This window comes from Syngnathus scovelli, chromosome 7, assembly GCF_024217435.2.
Source record: "Syngnathus scovelli strain Florida chromosome 7, RoL_Ssco_1.2, whole genome shotgun sequence".
NCBI classification, from domain to species: domain Eukaryota; kingdom Metazoa; phylum Chordata; class Actinopteri; order Syngnathiformes; family Syngnathidae; genus Syngnathus; species Syngnathus scovelli.
Window position 1 is genome coordinate 19,357,966 of NC_090853.1, and position 14,568 is coordinate 19,372,533.

Here is a 14,568-nt window from a genome sequence, read left to right on the forward strand (position 1 = left end):
AGGAACAGCATCCGAACATGGGTGTTCTTCTCCTCCAGGTGAGCCAGGCTCAGGTGAAGAACGGAGGAGATGGCGTCCTGAGTGGAGCGGTTTTGCCGGTCGGCAAACTGGAACGGGTCAAATAATGGGGGGATTCTGGAAACGATGTGATCTTTAAGCAGCCTTTCGAAGCACTTCATCTTGACCGGAGTCAGTGCAACAGGCCGGTAATCATTAAATGAGGTGATTTGAGGTTTCTTCGGCACCGGAATGATGGAGGCAGTCTTAAAGCACGCTGGCACTGTGGCTTGGCCCAGCGAGGTGTTAAAAATGTCTGTGATGACCCCAGCCAGCTGACTTGCACATTCCCTGAACACACGCCCAGGAATGTTGTCGGGGCCAGGGGCCTTACGGGGGTTGACTCTCCTCAAAGTCTTCAACACATCGGCGGAGTCAAGGCAGAGTACCTCCTCTTCCTGATGGGGGACAGTTTTAACTGCTGGAGTGCCGTTTAGTGCCTCGAACCTCCCAAAGAAGTTATTTAGACCATTTAGAAAGTCAGCATCAACTTCACCCACCGGGGGGGGGAGGGTGAGTTGTAGTCTGTAATCGCCCGTATGCCTTGCCACATACTCCTGGTGTTGTTGGCGTCGTGGAAACGATCCTGAATTTTTCGACTGTGGTCTCGCTTCGCTACCCTGATGGCACGGTTCAAGTTGGCTCTCGCTGTCCTCAGTGTCTCCTTGTCGCCAGACTTGAAGGCAGAGTTCCGCGCTCGTAGCGTTTGACGTACCTCCTCAGTCATCCAGGGTCGTTGGTTGCCCCGGGTGATGATATTCTTAGTGGTGCTGACGTCCTCCGTGCATTTGTTGACGTAGGCTGACACAGTCATGGCACACGCATGTCAAATCTACATCGGGGAAACTGGGAGGGAGGGAGGGAGGCAAGCAGGGAGGCAGGCAGGCAGGGAGGCAGGCAGGGAGGCAGGCAGGGAAGCAGGCAGGGAGGAAGGCAGTGTCTGTCTGTTGAGGTTTTCACCTTGTTCTTCTCCTGCTGAAGTTCTAACTGGACGTCCATCAGTTTGGCTCTCAGCTCGTCATTGGCGGCCTGAAAGGCGTCCGTTCGCTCCGCCTTGACCCGCCCTGCCGGAGCTCGTTTGGACATCTCTTACTCGAATCTCGCCCGGTCGTCAGTCAGAGATCACAACATTTGTACCTGGAGAGCACAAACGCAGCGCTGTTTTCCACTGGCTTCGGACTCAACTTCAATCGGTACCGTAACGTACAACATCATAAACATAGATCTAGCTTGACTTATTCATTGAATAAATGCATTTGGTTCTTCAAAACTGCATCACGCAACATAGCGTGACCGAGACGGCCGTTATCCACCTGCGTGAAGTTATTTGGTGAAATGAATGAGATGTTTAAGACACCATCGTTCTGTCTCTATGTAGATGAAGGGAAATAATCGATTGCTGAAGGTCCAAAGGTGTTGTGATAAACAAATAAACACATTAGTGATTAGTGACATATTTGTGATAAACATATTAGGCAGGATAATCACATATGTTAACTTGACTGCCCACACTGTATTTATTTATGGTTATTTGTTAAATCGAGTACTGTTAGACATGAAATAGGAAGTGTTTAACATGAATGGACGACGAAAGGGGTACTCACCATTGTAGCTCCTGCTGGTCAATGATACGAGCCTCTTCTTGCAGTGGAAAACATACAGCCAACAAACACCGTGGAACCTAAAGGAAGGAAATTAAACATTAACATTTAGCCTCAACCAACATTCACAGATACAACGCAACGCAAACTACACAAACGTAAATCTTTTTAAACACAATGAGTTGTACTTACCGTGTACGCTCTAGACGGTCCACTTGCAAGCAGAAAATAAAGATATTTCTGTTGATAATCGTCGTGTTTGTATCCGTTGTCTCGCTCAAGGCCATTGCGCCCACAGATTTGAATTTTGGCGAGAGTTCAGCCTATTGACGTCATTTCCGCGGTGTAATACTGTTGGAATAATTTTAAGTGAAGCTTTGGCCTGCCAGACCTGGAGGCCTCGCCTTTACGAGTTTATCTTTCCTTTTATCTAGGTTCTTCAGTTTTAGTGATAGGGATGTCTTTTGATCCCTGTCAGCCATTTGTATCCTTCCTGTCCTTATGTTGTCTGTGTGTTTTGGTTCCCGTAAGAGGCCTTCACTAACAATGAGCAGGGCTTATTTGCATAGGTGACATGTTCTTTGTTTGATTTACAGGAACTTCATTCCTTTTATATTTAGATGTAGGTTTGGTTCATAGATTGTAGTTTATCAGACCTATTCTTCTTTGTTAAGGGTTACATACAGTTAGAAGTAGTTGCATAAAAGTTATCCCATATTTACTCAATGTTTGTTTAAGGAACTGCATACCGGTTACCTCACGTTTGCTTAATGTGTGTTGAACGGTTTAGGACAAGTTACTTATTACTATTGTGTGTTAATTACCAAGTAGATAAAGTTAGCAAAGGTCTAGTTGCATTTGTTCCACAGCAAAGCGGCAATCAACGTGCTTCAGGGTATTTGACCCGGGTCGAGGACAAGTCAGCCAACTGGGAAGGAAGACAGCTGCGGACGGCCTCTGCGGGGGGTCACGAGCCAACAACGAAGTGCTAATTCACACCACACTACATTCTTTAACTTATCAGCGTTGCTACAGACACAATCCCCCCTCCCTTTAGTGTAGCAACGCCTCTGTAACCAGGGCAACCATAACATTAAAAAGAGGGGCACGTGGAGGAAGGACTCAGAACTGATGGAGGTTGTAACTGAGATTGCTTGCTCTATCGTTCTCCTCGCGAGTAAACCTGTTCTGGTTGTCTTCTCCTCTTCATTCCAGCGAGTGATTTAATGTCTAATCGTATTTAGACCCAACAAATACCCGCATATCTGAAACGGCAAAGTTAAGAGTAGAGTTAAATAAAGTTTTTAATCAACGCAATAATTTACAAACGTTGACCAGTCGAAATAATCGTCGAAATTTGGCGTCTGTGGCTGGAAGCAGACGCCGAGTTCGACGTTCCTCCCAAATGCCACACTCCCTCGCTTTTCAGGGCTACAAAAAAACATATTTTTCAAAACAATGAGTTGTAATTACCTTGTACGCTCTAGACGGTCAAGTTGCAAGCTGAAAACAAAAATATTTGTCTTGTTAGTCGTCGTGTTACTAACCGCTGTGTCTTGTTTGCCAGCATTGCCGCTTTCCTACTTCCTGTTGCAAGCCACGCCCACGGATTATAATTTTGCCGTGAGTTCCGCCTATTGACGTCATGTCCGCGTCGCATGACTGCGACGTAATATTATCTAAAACTGTTTGTGCGGCATGGTGTTGTTCTGTGCGGTATTGTGTTATTCTGTGCGGCGTCGTGTTGTTCTGTGCGGCGTCGTGTTGTTCAGTGCGGCATGTTGTTGTTCAGTGCGGCATGGTGTTGTTCAGTGCGGCATGGTGTTGTTCAGTGCGGCATGGTGTTGTTCAGTGCGGCATGGTGTTGTTCAGTGCGGGATGGTGTTGTTCAGTGTGGCATGGTGTTGTTCAGTGCGGCATGGTGTTGTTCAGTGCGGCATAGTGTTGTTCAGTGCGGCATGGTGTTGTTCAGTGCGGCATGGTGTTGTTCAGTGCGGCATAATATTGTTGAGTGCGGCGTAATGTTGTTCAGTGGGGCATGGTGTTGTTCAGTGCGGCATGGTGTTGTTCAGTGCGGCATGGTGTTGTTCAGTGCGACATGATGTTGTTCAGTGCGGCATAATGTTGTTCAGTGCGGCATAATGTTGTTCAGTGCGGCATAATGTTGTTCAGTGCGGCATAATGTTGTTCAGTGCGGCATAATGTTGTTCAGTGCGGCATGGTGTTGTTTAGTGCGGGATGGTGTTGTTCAGTGCGGCATGGTGTTGTTCAGTGCGGCATGGTGTTGTTCAGTGCGGCATGGTGTTGTTCAGTGCGGCATGGTGTTGTTCAGTGCGGGATGGTGTTGTTCAGTGCGGCATGGTGTAGTTCAGTGCGGCATGGTGTTGTTCAGTGCGGCGTAATGTTGTTCAGTGGGGCATGGTGTTGTTCAATGCGGCATGGTGTTGTTCAGTGTGGCATGGTGTTGTTCAGTGCGGCATGGTGTTGTTCAGTGCGGCATGGTGCTGTTCAGTGCAGCATGGTGTTGTTCAGTGCGGCATGGTGTTGTTCAGTGCGGCATGGTGTTGTTCAGTGCGGCATGGTGTTGTTCAGTGCGGCATGGTGTTGTTCAGTGCGGCATGGTGTTGTTCAGTGCGGCATGGTGTTGTTCAGTGCGGCATGGTGTTTTTCAGTGCGGCATAATGTTGTTCAGTGCGGCATGGTGTTGTTCAGTGCGGCATGGTGTTGTTCAGTGCGGCATGGTGTTGTTATGTGCGGCATGGTGTTGTTCAGTGCGGCATGGTGTTCAGTGCGGCATAATGTTGTTCAGTGCGGCATAATGTTGTTCAGTGCGGCATGGTGTTGTTCAGTGCGGCATGGTGTTGTTCAGTGCGGCATGGTGTTGTTCAGTGCGGCATGGTGTTGTTCAGTGCGGCATGGTGTTGTTCAGTGCGGCATGGTGTTGTTCAGTGCGGCATGGTGTTGTTCAGTGCGGCATGGTGTTGTTCAGTGTGGCGTGGTGTTGTTCAGTGCGGCATGGTGTTGTTCAGTGCGGCATGGTGTAGTTCAGTGCGGCATGGTGTTGTTCAGTGCGGGATGGTGTTTTTCAGTGCGGGATGGTGTTGTTCAGTGCGGGATGGTGTTATTCAGTGCGGCATGGTTTTGTTCAGTGCGGCATGGTTTTGTTCAGTGCGGCATGGTGTTGTTCAGTGCGGCATGGTGTTGTTCAGTGCGGCATGGTGTTGTTCAGTGCGGCATGGTGTTGTTCAGTGCGGCATGGTGTTGTTCGGTGCGGGATGGTGTTGTTCGGTGCGGGATGGTGTTGTTCAGTGCGGCATGGTGTTGTTCATCCATCCATCCATCCATCCATCCATCCATCCATCCATCTTCTTCCGCTTATCCGGGGTCGGGTCGCGGGGGCAACAGCTTCAGGAGGGACTCCCAGACTTCCCTCTCCCCAGCCACTTCATCCAGCTCATCCCGGGGGATCCCAAGGCGTTCCCAGGCCAGCTGAGAGACATAGTCTCTCCAGCGCGTCCTGGGTCGTCCCCGGGGTCTCCTACCGGTGGGACATGCCCGGAACACCTCCCCAGGGAGGCGTCCAGGAGGCATCCTGATAAGATGCCCGAGCCACCTCATCTGGCTCCTCTCAACGTGGAGGAGTAGCGACTCTACTCCGAGTCTCTCCCGGATGACCGAGCTTCTCACCCTATCTCTAAGGGAGAGCCCGGACATCCTGCGGAGAAAACTCATTTCGGCCGCTTGTATCCGAGATCTCGTTCTTTCGGTCACGACCCATAGCTCGTGACCATAGGTGAGGGTAGGAGCGTAAATCGACCGGTAAATTGAGAGCTTTGCCTTTTGGCTCAGCTCTCTCTTCACCACCACGGACCGGTACAGGGTCCGCATTACTGCCGACGCTGCACCGATCCGCCTGTCGATCTCACGCTCCATCCTCCCCTCACTCGTGAACAAGACTCCAAGATACTTGAACTCCTCCACTTGGGGCAGGATCTCATCCCCGATCCGGAGAGGGCATTCCACCCTTTTCCGATCGAGGACCATGGACTCGGATTTGGAGGTGCTGACCCTCATCCCGACCGCTTCACACTCGGCTGCGAACCGTTCCAGCGAGAGCTGGAGATCACGGCCTGAAGAAGCCAACAGCACCACGTCATCTGCAAAAAGCAGAGACGCGATGCTGAGGTCCCCAAACCGGACCCCCTCAACGCCTCGGCTGCGCCTAGAAATTCTGTCCATAAAAATTATGAACAGAATCGGTGACAAAGGGCAGCCTTGGCGGAGTCCAACCCTCACTGGGAACGAATCCGACTTACTGCCGGAAATGCGGACCAGGCTCTGGCATCGGTGATACAGGGACCGAGCCGCCCTTATCAGTTGGCTCGGCACCCCGTACTCCCGAAGCACCCTCCACAGAACCTCCCGAGGGACACGGTCGAACGCCTTCTCCAAGTCCACAAAACACATGTGGACTGGTTGGGCAAACTCCCATGCACCCTCGAGGATCCTGCCGAGGGTGTAGAGCTGGTCCACTGTTCCACGGCCAGGACGAAAGCCACACTGCTCCTCCTGAATCCGAGGTTCGACCTCCCGACGGACCCTCCTCTCCAGCACCCCTGAATAGACCTTACCAGGGAGGCTGAGGAGTGTGATTCCCCTGTAATTGGAACACACCCTCCGGTCCCCCTTCTTAAAGAGGGGAACCACCACCCCAGTCTGCCAATCCAGAGGCACTGTCCCCGATGTCCACGCAACGTTGTAGAGGCGTGTCAGCCATGACAGCCCCACAACATCCAGAGTCTTTAAGAACTCCGGGCGGATCTCATCCACCCCCGGGGCCTTGCCACCGAGGAGTTTTTTAACTACCTCAGTGACTTCGACCCCAGAGATTGGAGAATCCGCCTCAGAGTCTCTAGGCCCTGCTTCCTCAATGGAAGGCGTGTAGGTGGAATTGAGGAGGTCTTCGAAGTATTCTCCCCACCGACTCACGACGTCCCGAGTCGAGGTCAGCAGCACGCCATCCCCACTGTAAACAGTGTTGACGTTGCACTGCTTCCCCCTCCTGAGACGCCGGATGGTGGACCAGAATTTCCTCGAAGCCGTCCGAAAGTCATTCTCCATGGCCTCACCGAACTCCTCCCACGCACGGGTTTTTGCCTCAGCAACCGCCGAAGCCGCGTTCCGCTTGGCCATCCGGTACCCGTCAGCTGCCTCCGGAGTCCCGCAGGCCAAAACGGCCCGATAGGACTCCTTCTTCAGCTTGACGGCATCCCTTACCGCCGGTGTCCACCAGCGGGTTCGGGGGTTGCCGCCACGACAGGCACCAACGACCTTACGGCCACAGCTCCGGTCGGCCGCCTCAACAATGGAGGCGCGGAACATGGTCCACTCAGACTCAATGTCCCCCGCCTCCCCCGGGACGTGGGAAAAGCTCTGCCGGAGGTGGGAGTTGAAGCTTTTCCTGACAGGAGATTCTGCCAGACGTTCCCAGCAGACCCTCACAGAGCATTTGGGTCTGCCAGGTCGGACCGGCATCTTCCCCCACCATCGGAGCCAACCCACCACCAGGTGGTGATCAGTTGACAGCTCCGCCCCTCTCTTCACCCGAGTGTCCAAAACATGCGGCCGCAAATCCGATGACACGACTACAAAGTCGATCATCGAACTGCGAGTCGTCACCCCCTCCGCGAGTCGTCACCTTATCGTGGTGGAGGGGTTTGCGTGCCCCTATGATCCTAGGAGCCATGTTGTCGGGGGCTTCATGCCCCTGGTAGGGTCACCCATGGCAAACGGGTCCTAGGTGAGGGGCCAGACAAAGCACGGCTCACAAGCCCCTTATGATGAGTAATATAAATGGACTTAGTTTTCCCTCGCCCGGACGCGGGTCACCGGGGCCTCCCTCTGGAGCCAGGCCTGGAGGCGGGGCTCGAAGGCGAGCGTCTGGTGGCCGGGCCTTCGCCCATGGGGCCCGGCCGGGCATAGCCCGAAATGGAAACGTGGGTCCCCCTTCCCATGGGCTCACCACCTGTGGGAGGGGCCGAAGGGGTCGGGTGCAATGTGAGCTGGGCGGCAGCCAAAGGCGGGGACCTTGGCGGTCTGATCCCCGGCTGCAGAAGCTGGTGTTGTTCAGTGCGGCATAATGTTGTTCAGTGCGGCATGGTGTTGTTCAGTGCGGCATGGTGTTGTTCAGTGCGGCATGGTGTTGTTCAGTGCGGCATGGTGTTGTTCAGTGCGGCATGGTGTTGTTCAGTGCGGCATGGTGTTGTTCGGTGCGGCATGGTGTTGTTCGGTGCGGCATGGTGTTGTTCAGTGCGGTATCGTGTTGTTCAGTGCGGTATCGTGTTGTTCAGTGCGGTATCGTGTTGTTCAGTGCGGTATCGTGTTGTTCAGTGGGGTATCGTGTTGTTCAGTGCGGTATCGTTGTGTTGTTCGTATTGTGTTGTGTTGTTCGTAATGTGTTGTGTTGTTCGTATTGTGTTGTTGGTATTGTGTTGTGTTGTTTGTATTTTGTTGTGTTGTTCATATTGTGTTGAGTTGTTCATATTGTGTTGAGTTGTTCGTATTGTGTTGTGTTGTTCGTATTGTGTTGCCTCTAACACTTAGCTTCTAACACTTAGCCTCTAGCACCTAGAAGGTAAATAAATAGGAAGGAAGGACTCACCGGTGACGTCGTCGCCCACGTCCAAGCGTTGTACTTTGTATTTTCATCCTTCTGACAGTGGAAAACATATAGCCAACAAACACCGTGGAACCTAAACGAATGAAAGAAAACTATCATTTGGCCACAACCAACATTCACAGATACAATACAATGTGACGTGCGGGGTTGAGGTTAAAGGTTGAGTGAAGGGCCCTCGTTTTAAACTACTTTTTTGAAAAGGAGTGGGAACAAGTAAGACGTATTTAATTTATTTATTGGGAAGTAGTAAGACTTATTAAATTTATTTAATCTACTTTTCTTCCCAGGCAAAATTTGATGTGCTGCAATTCCAAATTTCCAAAGTGAATGAAGGAATGAAATCCTTTAAATTATGATTTTGTATAAATACTAGGCATAAACACAAAATCTACGGCACAAAATGGGCAGACTTTACTTGTTTGAAAAGGACTGGTTACAAGACAGACTGTTTTAATTTATTTAATGGGAAGAAGACTTATTTAGTTTAATTGATCTATTTTTGTTCCCTGGCAAAATTCGATTTGCTGCAATTCCAAATTTCCAAAGTGAATGAAGGAATGAAGTCGTTTAAATTATGATTTTGTATAAATACTAGGCATAGACACAAAATCTACGGCACAAAACGGGCAGACTTTACTTGTTTGAAGAGGAATGGTTACAAGACAGACTTTTCTGATTTATTTAATGGAAAGAAGACTTATTTAGTTTATTTAATCTCTTTTTGTTGCCTGGCAAAATTGGATTTGCTGAAATTGTATTTTGCCAAATTTTGACTTGAGACCTGATAGGAAGTATTAAACGCTCAGTTAAATCGATACAAGTTGGTAATAAGAGCGAGTAATGTTGGTTGAAGCGATTAATTAAGGTTGAAAGCAATTTAAATTATGACTTTGTATAAATACTAGATATTAACAGAACATCTACTGCGCAAAATGGGCAGAGTTTACTTGTTTGAGAAGGAGTGGCTTATTTAAGACTAAGATTTATTTAATCTGTTTGTTCCCAGGCAAAATTGGATGTGATGCAATTCCAAATTTCACCACATGATGGTGCCAAATTTTGACTTCATAGGACATATTCAACACTTAGCTTGTTATTATGTTCAAGGTAATCAGATTTGTTTATTATTCTAATGGCCTTTTCAAAACTATTCTGGATTACTACTTTGGATCTATTCTACATTACTTGGCAACAACATACTCTGTAACAGATTAGGCAGTATAATCACATATGTTAACTTGAGAGTGCCCACACTCAATCTACTTATCGTGATGTGTTAAATCAATTACTGTTAGACATTATTTGTCTGATAATCTACCAAATCTTTGAATTGAAGAATTTGTGATTTAATTAATAGCTTGTTGTTATGTTCAGGGTAATCAGACTTGTATATAATTCTAATGGCCTTCTTTTGAAAACTATTCTGAATTACAACTTTGGATCTTATATTACTTTGCAACAATATACTCGGTGACAGATTAGGCAATATAATCACATATGTTAACTTCAGTGCCCACACTGTATTTATGTATGGTTATTTGTTAAATCAAGTACTGTTAGACATGAAATAGGAAGTGTTTAACATAAATGTTATGGCTACTCACCATTGTAGCTCGCTCCTGGTCAATGATACGAGCCTCTTCTTGCAGTGGAAAACTTGCAGCCATCAAACACCGTGGAACCTAAAGGGATGAAATTAAACATTAACATTTCGCCTGGACCAATATTCACACGTACAGCGCAACGCGGCTACACTTCTGCTAGCGCCTCAGCTACACGTTGCTATTACAAACGTAAATCTCTTTAAACACAATGAGTGTTACTTACCGTGTACGCTGTAGACGGTCCAGTTGCAAGCAGAAAATAAAGATGTTTCTGTTGATATTCGTCGTTGCTCAGTAGCTCACGGCCATCGCGCCAACAGATTTGAATTTTGGTGGAAGTTCCGCCAATTACGTCATATCCGCGGCACATGACTGCGACGTAATAACCGCTTATCTGAAACGGCAGTTAAAAGTAGAGTTACATCAAGTTTTCTTGGAACCTAAACGAATGAAAGAAAACTATCATTTGGCCACAACCAACATTCACAGATACAACACAATGTGACGTGCGGGGTTTAGGTTAAAGGTTGAGTGAAGGGCCCTCGTTTTAAACTACTTTTTTGAAAAGGAGTGGGAACAAGTAAGACGTATTTAATTTATTTATTGGGAAGTAGTAAGACTTATTAAATTTATTTAATCTACTTTTCTTCCCAGGCAAAATTTGATGTGCTGCAATTCCAAATTTCCAAAGTGAATGAAGGAATGAAATCCTTTAAATTATGATTTTGTATAAATACTAGGCATAAACACAAAATCTACGGCACAAAATGGGCAGACTTTACTTGTTTGAAAAGGACTGGTTACAAGACAGACTGTTTTAATTTATTTAATGGGAAGAAGACTTATTTAGTTTAATTGATCTATTTTGTTCCCTGGCAAAATTCGATTTGCTGCAATTCCAAACGAATAAAAATGTCTTACTCTATTTAGATTTGCCCAGTAATTAATTTGGAAGGCAAGTCTATTTTTCGATCGTGTCCTGTTTAACTTTTGACGCGGCCCGACAAAATTAAGAACTGGGCCGCGCCCGACGGACAATCGAAATACTTTTATCCTTCACCAACTCAAATAATCTATTTTAACCATCGTCGTTATTTTATTTAGAGGAAGTAAATTTTCAAACGAATTTACTTTTGACGAAATTCACTTTTCCCTTAAATATCTACGAAAGTTATTTAATTCTCTAACATGTTCGGAGTTACTTTTTACGCGGCCCGTCAAAAGGGGAAACGGGCCTGCGCCCTTCAAATAATTAAATTACTTTCAGTTCTACACCAAACCAATAATCCGATTCAAACACTTCCGTTAATTTATTCAGACGAAGCAAACTTTCAAACGGATTGAAATTCACTCGTGTCTCAAATAACTACGAAAGTTATTCAATTCTCTAAATTGTTAGAGATGTTACTTTTATTTATTACCGTCCTATGTTATACCATAATAACCCCCCCCCCACATTAATCAAATTGTCAAATCAACCCCGAACCATCGATTGTACATTCAGTACAAATCAGCGCACAACAAAGTAGATGAATATACACAACACATTTATTGAAGAAACATGAAATAGAATTACAAATCTTAATCACTCCAGAAACCGAACAATTTCACCCACTGATACCCGTGGTAATAAAATCATTCAATCCCAGAACAATTCGATTGCAAAACACAGTTCATGAAAGAGGGAATCAATTTTTAGCCAAGCAAAGAAATCAAGAAGTAAAAATCACATTTGTGCTTCTCCAAACAATTTATGTCACGGCACTATTCTCATAGTGACGGGTCCCTTGATCGAATTGACTAACAATATTGCTTTAAGCTGTTACAGAATACATTTTTAGCCAAGCAAAGAAATCAAAAAGTAAAAATCACATTTGTGCGTCCATGCGTGACTCACAATCCGACACCGTGTTCCTGTTTTATTTCTATTTTAACTTGCTTAGCTTATTTTGGCCCCTTTTTTGGTCTCATGTTTTGGTCTGGCGCCATCTTTTGGACAAATTTGGAATTTCAGCTCTGCCAATTTATTCCTGTGAACAATCCATATTTTACCATTTGCACCATCTCTTCCCCCCATGTTACATGACAGTAGAAATGGGTCACTATCAAAGCAGAGTAGCAGATCTGGAGTCAGCGCTGAAGCAACAAGGACAGGTAAGCTTATCAATGAGCACACCTTTTTCTCAGACAAAATAGCTACATTCTTCAGTCACTCATTCGTCTGGCATTACTGGACCAACCCCCCCCCCCCCCCCCCCCCGAACGTGGCTGGGAAAATGCGGAGAAAAGCAAATGTCATTTTGCAGTCAACCAAAGAATTTGTGGATGAAAATGACACAACATTCCAAAGCTGTCCACGCGTTTGTCTCTTCTAGAATGTCAAGTGGGGAAGCAGCTGCTGCGTCAGAGCAATCAGCAGTTGGCCGAAAAGGTGACGGAAAGAAAGGCGCTGGGCGGAGTCGCTTGGCGTCACACCCGTCCGGAAGCCCCGCAGATGAGGTCTGACTGTCTTTTCAGGTAAGGCGGATGGAGGCGGAAGAAGCGCGTCTGAAAGAGCACATCCAGGATATCCGAGACCAAAACGAACTGCTTGAGTTCCGCATCCTGGAGCTGGAGGTGGGAAGACTCGCACAAAATCATAATTTAAAAGATTTCATTCCTTCATTCACTTTGGAAATTTGGAATTGCAGCACATCAAATTTTGCCTGGGAAGAAAAGTAGATTAAATAAATTTAATAAGTCTTACTACTTCCCAATAAATAAATTAAATACGTCTTACTTGTTCCCACTCCTTTTCAAAAAAGTAGTTTAAAACGAGGGCCCTTCACTCAACCTTTAACCTCAACCCCGCACGTCACATTGTGTTGTATCTGTGAATGTTGGTTGTGGCCAAATGATAGTTTTCTTTCATTCGTTTAGGTTCCACGGTGTTTGTTGGCTATATGTTTTCCACTGTCAGAAGGATGAAAATACAAAGTACAACGCTTGGACGTGGGCGACGACGTCACCGGTGAGTCCTTCCTTCCTATTTATTTACCTTCTAGGTGCTAGAGGCTAAGTGTTAGAAGCTAAGTGTTAGAGGCAACACAATACGAACAACACAACACAATACGAAACACTCAACACAATATGAACAACACAACAAAATACAAACAACACAACACAATACCAACAACACAATACCAACAACACAACACATTACGAACAACACAACACAATACGAACAACACAACGATACCGCACTGAACAACACGATACCGCACTGAACAACACGATACCGCACTGAACAACACGATACCGCACTGAACAACACGATACCGCACTGAACAACACGATACCGCACTGAACAACACGATACCGCACTGAACAACACCATGCCGCACTGAACAACACCATGCCGCACCGAACAACACCATGCCGCACCGAACAACACCATGCCGCACCGAACAACACCATGCCGCACTGAACAACACCATGCCGCACTGAACAACACCATGCCGCACTGAACAACACCATGCCGCACTGAACAACATTATGCCGCACTGAACAACACCATGCCGCACCGAACAACACCATCCCGCACCGAACAACACCATCCCGCACTGAACAACACCATGCCGCACTGAACAACACCATGCCGCACTGAACAACACCATGCCGCACTGAACAACACCATGCCGCACTGAACAACACCATGCCGCACTGAACAACACCATGCCGCACTGAACAACACCATGCCGCACTGAACAACACCATCCCGCACTGAACAACACCATCCCGCACTGAACAACACCATGCCGCACTGAACAACACCATGCCGCACTGAACAACACCATGCCGCACTGAACTACACCATGCCGCACTGAACAACACCATGCCGCACTGAACAACACCATGCCGCACTGAACAACACCATGCCACACTGAACAACACAATGCCGCACTGAACAACACCATGCCGCACTGAACAACACCATGCCGCACTGAAGAACACCATGCCGCACTGAACAACACCATGCCGCACTGAACAACACCATGCCGCACTGAACAACACCATCCCGCACTGAACAACACCATGCAGCACTGAACAACATTATGCCGCACTGAACAACATTATACCGCACTGAACAACATTATGCCGCACTGAACAACATTATGCCGCACTGAACAACACCATGCCGCACTGAACAACATTATGCCGCACTGAACAACATTATGCCGCACTGAACACCATGCCGCACTGAACAACACCATCCCGCACTGAACAACACCATCCCGCACTGAACAACACCATGCCGCACTGAACAACACCATGCCGCACTGAACAACACCATGCCGCACTGAACAACACCATGCCGCACTGAACAACACCATGCCGCACTGAACAACACCATGCCGCACTGAACAACACCATCCCGCACTGAACAACATTATGCCGCACTGAACAACATTATGCCGCACTGAACAACATTATGCCGCACTGAACAACATTATGCCGCACTGAACAACATTATGCCGCACTGAAAAACACCATGCCGCACTGTACAACACCATGCCGCACTGAACAAGACCATGCCGCACTGAACAACACCATGCCGCACTGAACAACACCATGCCGCACTGAACAC

At 47.4% G+C, this 14,568-nt stretch overlaps 1 long non-coding RNA gene across 1 annotated transcript; it reads right to left on the minus strand.

The window, feature by feature from the left end:
* Positions 1 to 8,318: 8,318 nt before the first annotated feature.
* LOC137840432 (uncharacterized) lies at positions 8,319 to 10,308 on the minus strand. Its single transcript, XR_011087073.1, has 3 exons — positions 10,165 to 10,308; positions 9,942 to 10,019; positions 8,319 to 8,410 (listed from the first exon to the last, which is right to left on the minus strand). It is a non-coding gene; the product is annotated as an uncharacterized lncRNA (long non-coding RNA).
* Positions 10,309 to 14,568: the final 4,260 nt, after the last annotated feature.